This window comes from Mus musculus, chromosome 2 (genome assembly GCF_000001635.26).
Source record: "Mus musculus strain C57BL/6J chromosome 2, GRCm38.p6 C57BL/6J".
In the NCBI taxonomy this organism is placed as follows: domain Eukaryota; kingdom Metazoa; phylum Chordata; class Mammalia; order Rodentia; family Muridae; genus Mus; species Mus musculus.
This window is the reverse complement of record NC_000068.7, coordinates 75,833,300-75,849,854: the sequence shown is the minus strand read 5'-3', so window position 1 is coordinate 75,849,854 and position 16,555 is coordinate 75,833,300. Positions and strand designations below refer to the sequence as shown.

At 41.4% G+C, this 16,555-nt stretch overlaps 1 protein-coding gene across 1 annotated transcript in view; it reads right to left on the bottom strand.

Moving 5' to 3' along the window:
* Agps (alkylglycerone phosphate synthase) overlaps positions 1 to 16,555 on the bottom strand; it is a 99,174-nt gene that overhangs the window by 81,496 nt on the left and 1,123 nt on the right. The gene's annotated exons all lie outside the window — the stretch shown is intronic.

Here is a 16,555-nt window from a genome sequence, read left to right as displayed (position 1 = left end):
GTGCCCAGGGAGCACGGTGTTATAAGATGGTGGTAGAGCCCTTAGTAGGTGGGACCTAGTGGGAGGTCTAGAGGCATTGAGACGCGTCCTAAAAGGGGACTGTGCATCCCTAGTATCTCTCTTATAGCTAAGCATAGAATGACTAATTTGCCCTGCCACACGCGGCTTAGGGTGATCCGCTTGCTGCCTTACCAGTGGCAACTCCAAAACAACCGGTACCAGTCTCAGAAGGAAACCTCCAAACCACGAGCCAAAACGCACCTCTAATTTAGCAACTGATCCTAATTATCCTATTTAAAGGCTGCAAGTACCTGGATGTGAATTACAGCTTCAACATCTGTAGGAGAGTAAAAGCTTCACTTGTTACAAAGTCCAAATGCTAAAAGGATCCTTAGAAAGTGCCCTGTCCCACATTGCCCAGATAAAGAAGTTTTACCTAGAGAACATTCAACCCAGTCTCATGACAATATTTAAAACCTGCTAAATTATACCCTCAGGTCACCAAAATAATTTTAAAAGCCCTCTTCATCATTTTAATACTTTCTCAAAAGCACTATTCTAAAGTCTTACTGTGGTCATTCTGCACTGGGTCTGACGGAAACATTTAAGAATCTAGGAGCAGCTGTATCAGTAAGTCTAGTGCCTGATGTCTTCCCTATCACAGAGTAAACTTTGCCTTTTAGAATAACAATCTCGTTTGGAGCTGAGACAAAAGGATGGACCATCTAGAGACTGCCATATCCAGGGATCCATCCCATAATTAGCCTCCAAACGATGACACCATTGCATACACTAGCAAGCGTTGGCTGAAAGGACCCTGATATAGCTGTCTCTTGTGAGACTAGGCTGGGGCCTAGCAAACACAGAAGTGGATGCTCACAGTCAGCTATTGAATGGAGCACAGGGCCCCAATGGAGGAGCTAGAGAAAGTATCCAAGGAGCTAAAGAGATCTGCAACCCTGTAGGTGCAACATTATGAACTAACCAGTACCCCCGGAGCTCTTGACTCTAGCTGCATATGTATCAAAAGATGGCCTAGTCGGCCATCACTGGAAAGAGAGGCCCATTGGACACGCAAACTTTATATGCCCCAGTACAGGGGAACACCAGGGCCAAAAAATGGGAATGGGTGGGTAGGGAAGGGGGGGGAGGGTATGGGGGACTTTTGGGATAGCATTCTAAATGTAATTGAGGAAATACGTAATAATTAAAAAAAAAAAAAAAAAAGAATAACAATCTCAAGGCACCAGGAAAACTGCAATAAAGAATACAAAATCCAGCCGGGTGTGGTGGCGCACATCTTTAATCCCAGCACTTGGGAGGCAGAGGCAGGCGGATTTCTGAGTTCGAGGCCAGTCTGGTCTACAAAGTGAGTTCCAGGACAGCCAGAGATACACAGAGAAACCCTGTCTCGAAAAACCAAACCAAAAAAAAAAACAAAATCCTTAGCTTTCCCAAACTCCATTAAAAGGAAGTTATCCACAACTAAACCAGAAGTAAAGTAGTATCATACCCCAGGCTTTCAGATTCCTGAAGCTAACCACACCAAATTTGATGTTGTCAAAACCCAAGATTCTTCCTACTGCCAAAAAGAAGGTTGGCTTGATTTTACCCTATTAAAACATGTTTTACAAACTTGCAGAACGAAGTAGTACAAATATGAAAAGGAAAAATTGGGCTAGAGAGATGGCTCAGAGGTTAAAAGCACTGACTGCTCTTCCAGAGGTCCTGAGTTCAATTCCTAGCAACCACATGGTGGGTCACAACCATCTGTAATGGGGTCCGATGCCCTCTTCTGGTGTGTCTGAAGAGAGCTACAATGTACTCATACATAAAATAAACAAAATTTTTTTAAAAAAAGGAAAAATTATGTGTTGCAACAACAGAAAATAAGTACTTAGAGACTATCATCACATATACACAAGGTGGCAGTGTTCTCCTAGGAGATGTATGGTTTGCACACTCCATTTTTTCCCACTCCCCAGGCCTATTACTCAGTCACTAGGTGAAATACTATATCTAGATTTAGTATTGTTATTACTAATCCATAAGTATTAGTCTTAAGTGAGATCTCACTTTTGTGTCTGCCCCTGGAGACAAATCATCAGCTCCCCACTCCTCTTCAATATAACTCACAGGACCCTGGGTTTAGCGCATGGCTTGTGCTTTTTCTAAGCATAGTCAGGAAAAGTCAAGAAAAGGAAAAGGTTATTTCACCTACTTTTACTCTAGGTTAACAACCTTTTTAAAGATCATTTAGCTAATAACTTTTAAAGCTTTTCTGATAAAATTCTCATGAAATTACTTCTAACTCAGTTCAGAAGTTCGACCTATCCACTACAGTTTGAGAAAGGGGGGTTGTTTTGTTTTGTTTTTTAAGATGTATATATTTTATTTCTATGGGTGCATGTAGCTGTCTTCAGACACACCAGAAGAGGGCACGAAAAGCCATTACAGATGGTTGTGAGCCACCATGTGGGTGCTGGGAATTGAGCTCAGAACCTCTGGAAGAGCTGTCAGTGCTCTTAACCGCTGAGCCATCTCTCCAGCCTCACTACAGTTTGAAATGAGAAAAATAGCTTTGGGAAAAGTGAAGAGAGAAATGCCTCTGAAGCCTCACTCAGTGCTGGCTGAGCTGAGCTGACCAGCCTCAGTGCCAGCCACTTCCAAACCAATCACGTATGGACACAATGAGCAGAAATCTAACCCTCCTCAAGATTTTCGAATGCAGCTCTTTATTATCTGGTTTGTGATTGACTGCTTCAAGACAACCAAAGAGATCATATGACAAAGAAGTGATGAGAAAGACAGCAACACACACACTTGAAAAAATGCACTATGAAAAATTCCTGTAGACCAAGGTATGGTGACATATGCCTATAATGCCAGTAGTCGGGAAGCTCAGACAGGACCAGAGGTTCAAGGTCAGCCAGGGATGGGGGAAAGGAAAAATGAGGGAAATTCTACAAATGAAGTTTTATTTCCACCAACTTCTTTATTGAAAAGAAAAATGAAGTGGAGTTCTCATTAGAAATGTAAAGATTAGAAGGTATAATAATACTGACTTTATTCTAAGTTCAACTTAAAATGTAGGTTTTTTTAAAATAAATTTTAAGTCACCTTCATACCTAGACTGCCAACCCTCCAAAATTATTCTTAAAAACTCAGTAAGAAAGCTTTCAAAAATGTTCACAATGTACACTTGTTAAAAGAATCAATGGATGCAGACTGTACTTAAGATATAAGTAGTCTCAGAAAACTGTACAGCCTCGTGCAGCTTAAGACTAGTCTCTAGCCCAGGAGTGGTAGCTCACGCCTTTAATCCCAGCACTTGGGAGGCAGAGGCCGGTGGATTCCTGAGCTTTAGGGAAGTAGATCGAGGCCAGCTTGAGTTCCAGGACAGTCAGGACTACACAGAGGAACCCTGTCTCGAAGGAAAAAAAAAAAAAAAAAAGACATCTGATCCTCCTGCCTTTGTCTTCCAAATAACAAACAGACTTATATACCACCATGCCACCTTGAAAAGCATAATTCGTAGAAAACAAGCTGAGTCAGAAGAAAGGTACAAACAAACCAACCTGCAGGACCCACTGCTACCACAGCCACGTGCTCTTTATAAACCATGAGCCGGACATATTTCTCTCTTCCCCAAAGATGCTTCTGTCAAGTCCGCAACAGTGCTGAGAAAAGCTAACGAACTGGGCTCCGAAACACTGCCTATGGTTGTTGTAATAAAGTTCTACAAACTTTTTGTCTTACAAGAAAAAGTAGTAGCAACAATAATTTTGTTTTCCATCATCAACTAATCTACTTGCTTGCTGATTAACTTTGATCTCTGGTGGAGATAAATGTGCTATATGATCTAAATGATTAATTACAGGACTCTGCCAAGATCAGAGTTCTAGAATGGTTCAACAAGATAATACTCTTGCCATCTATACAAAATGCCTCATGACAAACCTTGCACACTACAATGTCATACTTTAACGCATGACAACTTCCTTGGATGTCCCTATTGTGTTTTATGACTAGCTGCTGTATTTAGTCCTTTGATGCAGTAAACTGTTTGCTACTTGTTGCCAGTCTAATACAAACTTAAATATGGGACTTAATAAGACAGAGAATTGTTAGCAAAAACATAGGAGGTGTGCTGGAGAGAGAGCCCAACAGTTTAGAGCATTTGTTATTCTTCCAGAGAGCCCAGGTTTAATTCCCAGTACCCAAATAAAGGTTCACAACCATCCAGTTCCAGGGATCCAATGCCCTGCTCCAGTCTCCACAGGCATTGCATTCATATGGTGTACAGCTATACATACAATATAGGCCAAACACCCAGTTATATAAAATAAAAATACTTTTTAAGTTTTTAAGAGGAAGAAAAACACAAGTGCCCCCCTACTAAGCAACTCTGCAGAAAAATCCTGTGCTAAGAATGCACAAGTGATGTCAGTTATGGATCCAGCTGTAACTCCTGGTAACTGCTAGAGACAAATCCACGCCCTGTTCCATAAGGAAATACATCTACCACATTTGCTTCAGTAGAGAATATAGAGAATGTGGAAATGATCAGAATCACTGAAGTACACTGGCACCAGATTTTTAAAACAATAGCACCTGTTTTTTTCTCTATGCAGAATCTGGATTTAAATGAAATGAAAGACTATTTGGCAAGAAGAAGGGAGAGTACTGGAGGGTAGGAGGTGTATAAAAGAAATGGACAATGACATATGTATGAAAATGTTATGACAAAACCCATTATTTTATATGCTACCTAAAAAATTAATTAAAACAAGAAAAATTAATGAGGAAAAATTTTGGAAACAGGGTTGAATACAAAGAAAAGGAGAAATAAGACCCACAGCATAACAGCACTTAAGAGAGAAAAATTAACTATATTTTATAAAACACATCTGTCAGGTTGGGTGTGGTGGCGCATGCCTTTAATCCCAGCACTTGGGAGGCAGAGGCAGGCGAATTTCTGAGATCAAGGTCAGCCTGGTCTACAGAGTGAGTTCCAGGACAGTCAGGGCTACACAGAGAAACCCTGTCTCAAAAAAACAAAAACAAAACAAAACAAAAACAAAAAAAAAAAAAACAAAAAACACATCTGTCTCTCTAGTAGTAGCCACTTGAGCAGTATTAGACTCATGTGAGGCAAGAGGACCTGAATTCACTTTTCCAACATCCACATAAAAGCCAAGGGTGGCAGTATGCCTATAACCCAGCACTCAAAGCAGTAGACAGCAATAAAGAAAAACACCCAATGTCTTCTGCACATCCACACACTTGCGCACGCACACACGCACGCACGCACTCGCACGCACGCACACACACACACACACACACACTGAGAGAGAGACAGACAGACAGACAGACAGACTTAGTTTAAAGGACTCCATCACATCAGCAGCATAGACATTACTCACTTTAATTGCATAGCTCTGGCTGCCACCCTAACCCTAACCTATGACTAGAATTTCTGGCAGTGGGCACTCAGAATCCACTTTCTGAACAAGCACTGTTAGGATATTCCAGCAGGGCCATCCACACCCAGGAAGCACTACCTTAAGGTGTCCGCAGAAGTCAAGAACAGAAGAATCACCCACTGAACAAGGAACACAATACGTAAGGTCAGTGCTATAAAATCAAGTTATTCTGACCAACTTTCTCCAAATCCAGAGATTATCACTGAGAGAAAGAAAACAAAAGCCCACTGCACTCAGCAGTGAGATGGGCTCAAAGAGTTCAGCAATGACTAGGACAAGAGGGCAGAGTGGAAAGGCAAAGAGTGACAGGGAGTAGACATGTGCATCCCAGCAGGGAGGCTCATAGATCTCTGACTATTTTAAGAAAAGGGAATGAAAGCTACCCAAAGGAATTTTTACCTAAATCTTAGTAAATGTTACCTATTATACAACCTGCTAGTTTTATACATGTTAGGCTTACAAGCACAAAAAATTTAAATTAGTTTATCAGTGAACTTGGCACTAACACAAGAATGTTTACTCAAAGTCCAGTATGTGTGGTAAATATTTCACACAATGGCAACAATGAGCCACGATTCCTCAGCGCCTCCAAGGATTCCTAATGAGAGTAGACAGTATCTGCTGAGTGTGAGGTCCACGATTCTGACAACAGTGTGACAAGAACTGTCTGAGTCTGCTCTTCAGTACTGCCCAACCTCCCTGCAGCAGAGGTGGTGTGTCTGTCAGTGGTTTGTGCTCTCTCTCCCAAGGGTATCACTGCCACTTGAATATCTCTCTACTTCCTAGTCCAGCACCCTGTTTTTACTACTTTCTACCAGGCTTATTCAATCCTTCCATGGTGTTATACCATACTGTAAAACTAAGAAGTTTATAATCAAGACCTATTTCCTTCTTACATTGGTTCTGGAGTACAGCTGCCTTTACACCTATTTAATACATAGGGGGTATGGGTCCAGGAATTTTCAGTAACTTGTCCTTGGTCATTCAAACACTACCTGATACACTAGGCTACACGTGTCCAACTTGTAGCCCTGGGCCTCAAGTCCCCAGGACTATGAAAAAAAAAAAAAAAACCAACATAAAATGGCAAACTTAACTTAAACATCATACGGTTTTTGTTTTAACTCCACTGCATGGTTCTCAAACATAAACTTTCTAAGTACAGTAATCACTATGGCAAACTAAGAAGGTTGGTTGTCTGGTTCTAGCACTCTTAACTACAGCCACAGTGAACACCAAGTCGTCCAGGGCAGCAGGCAAACAGCACTCCTTTCTAGCTAAGAGTAGGTGGTTTCACTATGGTGCATGTAAACTTCCAATTCTCTGGAGATGATATACACTGAATAGCCAAGCAGAGGAAGAAAGCACAGAGTTTCTGCACCTACACTAATGAAGTATAAAGCTATGCAGGAAAGCTATGGGCAGCAGCAGCCAGCAGCATCAATGGGAAGCACGGGGGTAAAACAGTATTTTCTACATATCATGTTGCCACCAAAAGGACAACTCATTTTGCTCTAAAACTGCTCACGCTTGCCTCTGCAGGCACCCTACACGTGGTACACAGATACACATGTAGGAAAAACACCCATACACATAAAATAATAGTAATGACAACAACTTTAAAGAACTGCTTACTCTCCAGTTGTTCCCTAACAGCTATTTCCAGACACAAAACTGTTATCATAACTCCTGGGACATCATGCCCTTTCATGTCTGCTTATCTTCATACCTGCTCCATGTCCCTTCTCTGAAATGCCCTTCTCCCCCTCAAGAACTACTAATCAAGGGAACTGGTCCAAAATCCTCTTTTGAAATGCTTCTCCTATCTTGCTCAAGGATTTATGACTCCCTCTGTACACAGTAATTATAACATTTATTATATCCTCTGTATCGTATTTGTCTCTCAAGCTCCACTGGACTGTCAATCACTTGTGCAATGATAGAAGTTAGCATAAGCAAAGCACCTCACGCAGCACTCAGTTTCCCTGGCACAAAGACTGGTCTCATAATGGAAACCATTTAAAAGAGAGACATTTTAAAAAAGAAAGAAAGAAAACCCAGCTACAGAGACCACTGATAAGGGCCCAACATTAGAAAAATCAAAATTTTACCTGAGCTGGATCAGCAAAGATAAGCATCTTTTAAGTCACGGCAAAGAAATGTCCCTGATCTATCAGACTGAAAAAGGGTTGGGGATGAAACTCAATGCTGTTAAAGAGACAAGTTGGTTTTAAGCATCCAGATAAGGAAAAGTATGAAGAAAAACAATGGAGTTCTGGGAATAACTGAACACAGCACTTGTATGCAGACTTGGAGACTATGCAGCAAAGCACTCACTTACTTAGAATCAGCCAATAGCTATCAATTTCAAAATGAGTCTTGGAAGAGACAGCATCTTAGAAGTCCCCACAAGACTGGTGAAAGATAATGACAGTCCAAGTAGATGAGGCTGAAATAGATGTAGAAGAATAAACTAAGGCCTGGAGATGTGGTTCATGATGTAGCACTTGTCTAACATTCACAAGGGCCTGGTTTCAATTCCCAGTGTACACACACACAATAATAAAAACCAGTAATAAATTCATCTTTTCCACTTTCATCTAACTCAAGTTAATGCTTAAAACCAATCATCCTAATCAATACATGTTCCGAAACACTAGATTTCTTTTTACTATGAAGAAACCAATTATATAAAATCTTTAGCAGGCCCGGCAAACTAGGCGGTATTTTAGTAGCCCTGAAGCTAGGTTCTAGCCAAGCTCAAGCTTCCATAGAAGAGATGCAGATTCCGACCAGGTCATCTGAGCGGCACTGTGAAGTCTGTAAATTGGGTAATTCTTTTTGCTTTACTCCAGGTTTCAGAACATAAGTACTGCCTACTTGATGCTATGCAGTTTCTAACTGACTAACTATAAAAAGAACAGAGACTTATAGTGAGGTGATTAGCAAGAACAGGACGGATATTCTGATCAAAACCCCTGGTAATTAACTTCAAGCACGCTACAAGAACAATATATCACATGTACTCACACAGCAGTTTTTTCAGGGAATGACATGATGGTATCTACAGCTCCAAATCACAGCTAGGAAGCAGAACACTCATCATTAGTAACTGAGTTACTGGAAACCTAGGTTTTCTTTAGTAAGTAAGCACAATCAACTACTAAAAATCCAACATTACCTATAAAAATGCTTGAAAATCAAAGGCAGATGCTGAGAGTCTTATTTTAAGAAAACAATATAAAACCTGACCTTTTATGCTTATGAAACTTAAGACTATGGCCAGTAATGACTTGCTTGTAACTCAAATTAAATGGGTAATTGGGAAACAGATTTGTGCTTTTAGCCAAAATCTTGTAAGTTACAAATACGTCAACACCGAAAGCATTTTAATGTTCCTATCCCAGGGAATGATGGCGCTTACTTGTCACACGAGCTGGGACCAAGTTCAATTCTTTTCATATATATTTTTATTTATTTATTTATTTATTTATTTACATTTCAAATGTTATCCCCTTTCCTCATTTCCCCTCCAGCCCCTCCATTCCATCCCCCATCCCCCTGCTCACTAGCCCACCCACTCCTGCTTCCCTGTCCTGACATTCCCCTACACTGGGGCATCAAGCCTTCACAAGACCAAGGGCCTCTCCTCTCATTGATGTCCCACAAGGCCATCCTCTGCTACATATGAGGCTGGAGACATGAGTTCCTCCACGTGTACTCTTTGGTTGGTGGTTTAGTCCCTGGGAGCTCTGGGGGTACTGGTTGGTTCATATTGTTGTTCCTTCTATGGGGCTGCAAACCCCTCCAGCTCCTTGGGTCCTTTCTCTAGTTCCTCCATTGGGGACCCTGTGCTCAATCCAAAGGATGGCTGCAAGCATCCACCTCTGTATTTGTCAGGCACTGGCAGAGCCTCTCAGGAGACAGCTTTATCAGGCTCCTGTCAGCAAGCATCAAGTTCAATTCTTAAAGCCATGTAAATTCAGAAGAGGATCAACTCCACAAAGTTGTCCTCTGACTTCCACATATGCACTCTGGCAGGTGCATGCATATGCACGTACATCTGCAGCACCCACACAATGAATCCTTCTTAAAGTCCTACTTAATCAGTTTACAAGAATGGTTAGTGACCAGTTAAAAGGTATTCTCTAAAATAACTGGCATGGTAAGGAGACTACACAAAGTAAACAATGAAAACCAAACTCACTAAATATGAAACTAATCAGTTTAGCTTCTTCTTTTCCAGTAATATATACAGAATATTCACTGCTAGAAAGTTCATATTAAAACAACTAAAATGAAAAGTATCAATTACTCAAATGCTCATTAATAACAAAGTGGACAAACTATAGCAACAGACATGCAATGTGTGGTGGTTTGAATATGCTTGGCCTAGGAAGTGGCACTATTAGGAGGGGTAGCCTTGTAGGAGTAGGTTTGGCCTTGTTGGAGGAAGTATGTCACTGTGGGAGTGGTCAATAAGAACCTCTTCCTAACCACTTGAGAGCCAGTCTTCTCCTAGCAGCCTTCAGATGAAGATATTGAACTCTCAGCTCCTCCTGCACCATACCTGCCTGGACGTTGCCATGCTCCTGCCTTGATGATAATGGACCTCTCAACCTGTAAGCCAGCCCCAATTAAATGCTGTACTTGGTCATGGTGTCTGTTCACATCAATAAAACCCTAACTAAGACACAATGGAATACTTTTCAACAATCAAGGTGAACGAAATGAACAATTACAGCCTCCATCAGTAAAGAATTTTTTGTGAACATGTAAGGAGCTGAGCTTGAATCCTTTGAATCTGTATGAAAAACTAGACACGGTGGTATGTATGTGTGATTCCAGCACTAGAAGGGAGAGACAGAAGAATCCCTGGGGCTTGCTGCCCTACCTTACTGGTTTTACATGAACCAGTAAGTGTCCAAAAGAAACCCTGTCTGAAAAAAATAAGGTAAGCAAAAGAATGACTGAAGAGGATACCTGACACTGATCTCTGACCTTCACATGTTTGCGCACCCACACACATGCTCACTCACATAAAGTGGACACCAGGTTGGGAAGATAGTTCAGTGGATAAAAGTGCTTGCTATACAAGAGTAAGGACTAAAGTTTGGATCCCCAGACCCCACATAAAAGAGTTGGGAAAGCAAGACAGACCTGTAACCACAGCTTAGGTAATTTAACTACAGGAACTGGCAAGATCCGGGTTCAGTGAGAGGCCCCATCTCAATAAATAAAGTAGGGACTGGGATGTGGCTCAGTAGCTAAAAGCACTTAGTGCTCTTGCAAAGGACCTAGGTTCAATTCCCAGAACCCACACTCCAATGTGCTCTTCTGGCCTTTATAAAAAGGAAGTGTAGGGCTGGAGACCACACATATGTAAAAAAAAAAAAAATCAATTCATCTTTTTAAAGAGGAAATATAGTGCTGGAGACATAGCTCAGAAGTTAAGTCTGCACTTCACTTGTGGAACACTCAAGTTGGATTCCAAACATCTATATCAGGTAGTTCACAAACGCCAGTAACATCAGTTCCAGGGAATCAGATACTGTCTTCTGGCCTCCCCAGACACTGTACTCATGAGCACAAACCCCCACTCAAGACACACACAAATTATTAAAATTTTTAAATAAATAAGGTTGAGAACAAACAAGAAAGATACCAATATCAACATCAGGCCTCCTATGTATGTGTACACACAGGCATACACACACATGAACACACATATACATGTATATATTTAGAACAATTCAAATAAGTTTTTGATCCATATACCATTCCCACATTATCTGTGCAACACCAAACAATATGCATTGCATCTGGAGGAAAACAAACATCAAGGAAGAAGAAAGGATGATCCAGTTATAGAATGTATGGTATGTAACTACAGTACACCATTGTTTCAAAGAATGAGAAACGGGCCTAAAAGGACTGATTGAGACAGATTCTCCAGTCATCAGCTGCTCTGTCAAAGGTTCGGTGTGACTGCAACAGCAATGGTGACAGTAGCACATGGCAACAAAAAATGAAGACTGTTGTTCAGGTTCTAGGTAGCTTCTTTAACCTGTTTCTCTGATTTCCTCAGAAACACTTCAGCCATTCTACAGCTCCTGTTTCTAGCCCTAGAAGACTTCAACACAAGTATGGAGGTCTGTCCCCAAGTCTCATGCTCACTCTTTCTCAGGACAGAGGAGATCAGAATACTCAGTGAATTCTCAGAGAAAGCACAAGCACCTGGGTTAATCTTTTTCTCTCTCTAAAGTACTCTCTCGTGTTAGCTCCCTGGAGCTATCTCCCCTCAGAGGATGCTTGAAGTCTAACACTGCCTACTACACGATCCACCTAATTCAGGGTAAACATTAGCCATGCCCTATCTAGAATAAGATGACATTTCATTTCTTTTTTTAAATTTTTGTTTTATGTGTATAAGTGTTTTGCCTGCATTTCTTATGCCTGCTTGGTGCTCTCAGAAGCCAGAAGAGGACGTAAAATCTCCTTAAACTTGAGTTGTAAAAGATCGTTGTGAACTACACCACGAGGGTAGTAAGGACCAAACTCAGGTCCTCAGCAAGAGCAGTAAATGCTCTTTACTGTTGAACAACCTCTCCAACCAACAGTTTTATTTCCATTGTGCCTTGTACCATCACTCAGCTGATTCTGGACACTGGGAAAGACATTACCCTGAAAAATCCAACAAATAAAGAGGAGACAGAGAGCAGGTATTGTGCTGCTCAAGGTGGACTCCACTCCAAATCAAGGTGGACTGATTTAATTTAGGGTTGAAATTAACATACTAATCACACAAACAGCAGAAATCTTTTCATTATAAGAGAATAAAAAATATCTGCTTTTAAAATTCTTCTATACAGTATCTCATGGGACTACAACAGCATTCCATTCCTCTGTAGCCTGAAAGCAGATCCCTGCATTCCCTCCCAGAGTCTTACTAAGTGAGCCTGGAGTAGACGGCTCCAGGACACTCTGGACATGCAGAACACTTGGAGAAGACCTGGCTGATGTCACGTGCAAATCAAAGGCTAACACATCACGGTTTCCTACTCCAAGCAGCCTAGCCAAGCAGTAACTCCTCTAAGACCCCTCCTCTTCTCATCTAAGCTCGGCTCTCCTGCAGTTCCCCTTCTCCTTTATTACTAACACTGTCTTCTCCCACAAGAGCAGCAACAAAGCTCACTCCTAACTTATAAGCAGCTAGCCTATCTTCTTAAACCAAACTTTATAGTTTCCTAAATTTTGAATTTCACTTTGATGGGATATTTCTAATTTTTCAATAATACAACATAATTAACACATTCAATACAAGACACAGTATTCAACTATTATTGTCACAAATGGTTTTAAGCTTAGCACACAAGGAAAGCAACCTGACAACTTTACCCCAGAAATAAATACCATGGGAATAATAAATAATAAACAGGGAAACAGCATGGGAAATGAGCCTGGGTAGAGATGAGGCCAGACCTGAAATACCATCTGCCTGTCACTAGACCAACAAAATTATCTGAGCTTCTACTTCATTGTCTGTAAGGGACATATACTACCACCTTTTCCTAGAGCTGTAAATGATGTACTATAATGTAGTGTATACATGCTTTAGGATGGTGCCTTGGGTGTTAAGGAACTCAATTTAAAATTCCTAACAGCACCATCACTAGAATTCCCAGCTGAGAACTCATACCATACTACTTCATTCGGTATAGCTAACAAAATAAGCTTCAATTTTTCAAAAAAAAAATCTGAATGTAATCATAAGTCGCTTGTACAAATAACCTTTGCTATAGCAATAAAGCTATGGGCTGCCTTCCTAAAAAGCATTTACAAGAAGTCAACTTAGCTTTCTCTCTTCTGGAGAACATTTACCAAAGTTGTAACATATGTGAAATAATACCTCCAAGTTGGCCTTCAGGAACTGTTCACCTTTCCCCCGACCCCACCCTCACCCCCCAAGACAGGATCTCTCTTTGGCCTGTAAGTCAAATAGGATAGGCTTTCTGGCCAGAAAGCTACTGGGAGCCACCTGCCTCCACCGTCCTGGCAGTGAACATATGACTTCTACATGGATGTTGTGGCTCAAAAACATGTCTTCATCTTGTGGGCACACCTTTTACCAACTGAGCTGCCTCCCATGGTCTCAAATAACATATTTCTAAAGAATGACATATGTAGGTTGGGGCTGTAACTCAGGAATGGAGCCCTTGCCTTGCTTGCATGATACCATGTCCTTACTGCACCTCAGTCTCAGTGCCAGCAACTACTGACCATTCCCAGTCCAAGCAGTCCCTGCCCAGCTTAGGGTGCAGGCACATCCACGCTGCAGCCCCTCAGCTGTCTTTCACCACCTCACATGCTATCATTACCTGTTCTATAAGAGCACAGCTTTGTGCACTGCTGTATGCTACTTCCATGAATGGATGGACTGATTATCTGTAAGCCAAGCCCTCAAAGCCTACCATCACCTTCCTCTATGCATCGACTCCCATCTCTACCAACTCTCAACTGTCACCTAAATACAACTTGTACTTCCATGGTTCCTTGCTGTCCACAACAAACTTTCCTCATTATTCAGAATAGCATTACTATTCTGTAAGAGGATTGAAAGCATGATGTGTTAAGAAGTCACTACTCCAAACTTATGATAAATTTAAGTATACGCAGTCATGAGAAGAAACAATAACTGTACTGACTGGTTTTGTATGTCAACTTGACACAAGCTGGAGTTATCACAGAGAAAGGAGCCTCCCTTGAGGAAGTGCCTCCATGAGATCCAGCTGTAAGGCATTTTCTCAAATAGTGATGAAGGGGAGAGGGTCTGGCCCGTTGTGGGTGGTGCCATCCATGGGCTGGTAGTCTTGGGTTCTATAAGAAAGCAAGCTGAGCAATCCAGGAGAAGCAAGCCAGTAAGTAACATCCCTCCATGGCCTCTGCATCAGCTCCTGCTTCCTGACCTGCTTGAGTTCCAGTCCTGACTTCCTTGGTGATGAACAGCAGTATGGAAGTGTAAGCTGAATAAACCTTTTCCTCCCCAACTTGCTTCTTGGTTGTAATGTTTTGGGCAGGAATAGAAACCCTGACTAAGACAATAGCCAATATCACCACCAAGAGTAATGAAAGAGGAGTAACACGCAAATCACCAAAAGATTCCAAAACCACTAAGCACAGCTATAATCACCTTTGCTGGATAGGTACTTCAGTTCCTCCTTTTCCCTTTAGGCTCAGTTCTTGTTGCTATAGATGTTGAGACCCAGCTAAGTAGCATGAATTGAAAGTTTCCCAACCAACAATAATGAAATAGAACGATCACAGTCTGAGAAAACATCTAATGTTTCATCTAACACATGGTTTTATGTCTCCCTTAATACATGACAGTAGTATACTTTGCACTGAATTAAATGCAAGCATTTTGATTAAACTTCAGAGCAGTGTTACGGTGTAGATGTTACCACTACTCAGCTAACCCTGAGCGTCCTCCCACCTTCACCCCATAAGTGAGCTGCAGTTGTCCCTACACTTTGCCATGCAAGGATCACCACTACTTAGAGCAGTTACCCTCAGCCTTAAGAAGTCGTACCCAGCCTGGCAGCAGTGGCACATGCCTTTAATCCAAGCACTCTTGGGAGGCAGATGTGGATCTCTGAGTTCAAAGTGAACCTAGTCTACAAAGCTAGTTACATAGTTACAGGGCAACCAGGGCCACAGAGAGAAAACCTGTCTTAAAAAAAAAAAAAAAAAAAAAAAAAAAAAAAAAGTAGTCTTACCTATTACATCAGAGCATTGCTATTTCTTCCCTAAATGCTGAAGGCAAAGGCCACTAAACCCATCTTAAGGAAACCTGCCCTGCCTACTTAATTTAATAATGTAGGTGCACATATAAATGTTTAGTCACACAGATACCTGCAAATGAGAAAACAGTCATGTGTATGAAGCCACTAGGAAAAATGAGAAATCAGATACTATAACATCAGTGACACCAGAGGCTAAGTGACTCTCGGCTTTACCCTCTCCTACCACCAAGTAACCAAACTCTGGGAACCTCCTCGTAGTCTTAAAATGGTATCGGATGCCTTAATTCCGAGTCCCAGCATTATGCATTAAAGTTAGGCGATTCACAGCCACTGTCTGTCTTCAGACACAAGCAACTACAGCTATTTGTTGAGAGCTTGTGTAACACAGTACACTGAACATCTTTCAGCTGCAGTTTTCTGTTGCCAAAGCAAAAATGCAAAGCAGGGATTAGTTCTTTGGTTTTTTGGTTTTGTTTGGTTTTGTTTCCGTTTCCTAAAACAGGTCTCCAACCTCCACTCCCAAGTGCTTGGATTAAAGGCTTACCCACCACCACCACATCTGGTTCTACATCTTTCTTAAAATGAGGGAGGGGACACAGCTCTGAGAGAGACAGAAAGTTTATACGGTAAAACAGCCTAATGGAATTCAAACCTAGGTTTGTTTCCAGCCATTACAGTTGCCAATCGAATCTTCATCTCCATTCCAGTGTCCTTTCTAAAAAGTAACTCAGATGTTCTTTCCGTCCGCATCCCTGTCATTCTCACAGCTTCTGCCACACCTGAGTCCGGTAGTTCTCTAGTCCCCCACACTCTTTACCTGTGACCATTCTGTTTGTCTACCACGAGCTTTCTCCCCCTCCAGGGCTGTTTTCATTACAAACTTCAAGATTTACACAGAAACCCCTGGCTCAGAAAAGCCTTTATCCTAACAAATACATATACTCAAAACTAGGGTTAAATGACCATGAGTTTCAATTATCAGCTAAATTTCTTAAACTGTATTATTACTTTGGTGCCCTACAGGGAAGAGCACATTTCAGAATCCCTGCATTTCTGGCACAGTGTGTATGCAGTGAGAACTTAATTACATGGGTTGAATTCATGAGGCAGTCCATTTGATTTGCTTTTGATGTGTAAACTGTAACACAGGTACCTGCTACCTGCAGCACACTTCTTAACCTTTTCTTCTAATTTCTTCATCTGTAAAATGGAAGACTACTGCACCTACCTAATACCTTAGGAACGTAGAAGTAATGGAAATAGCAC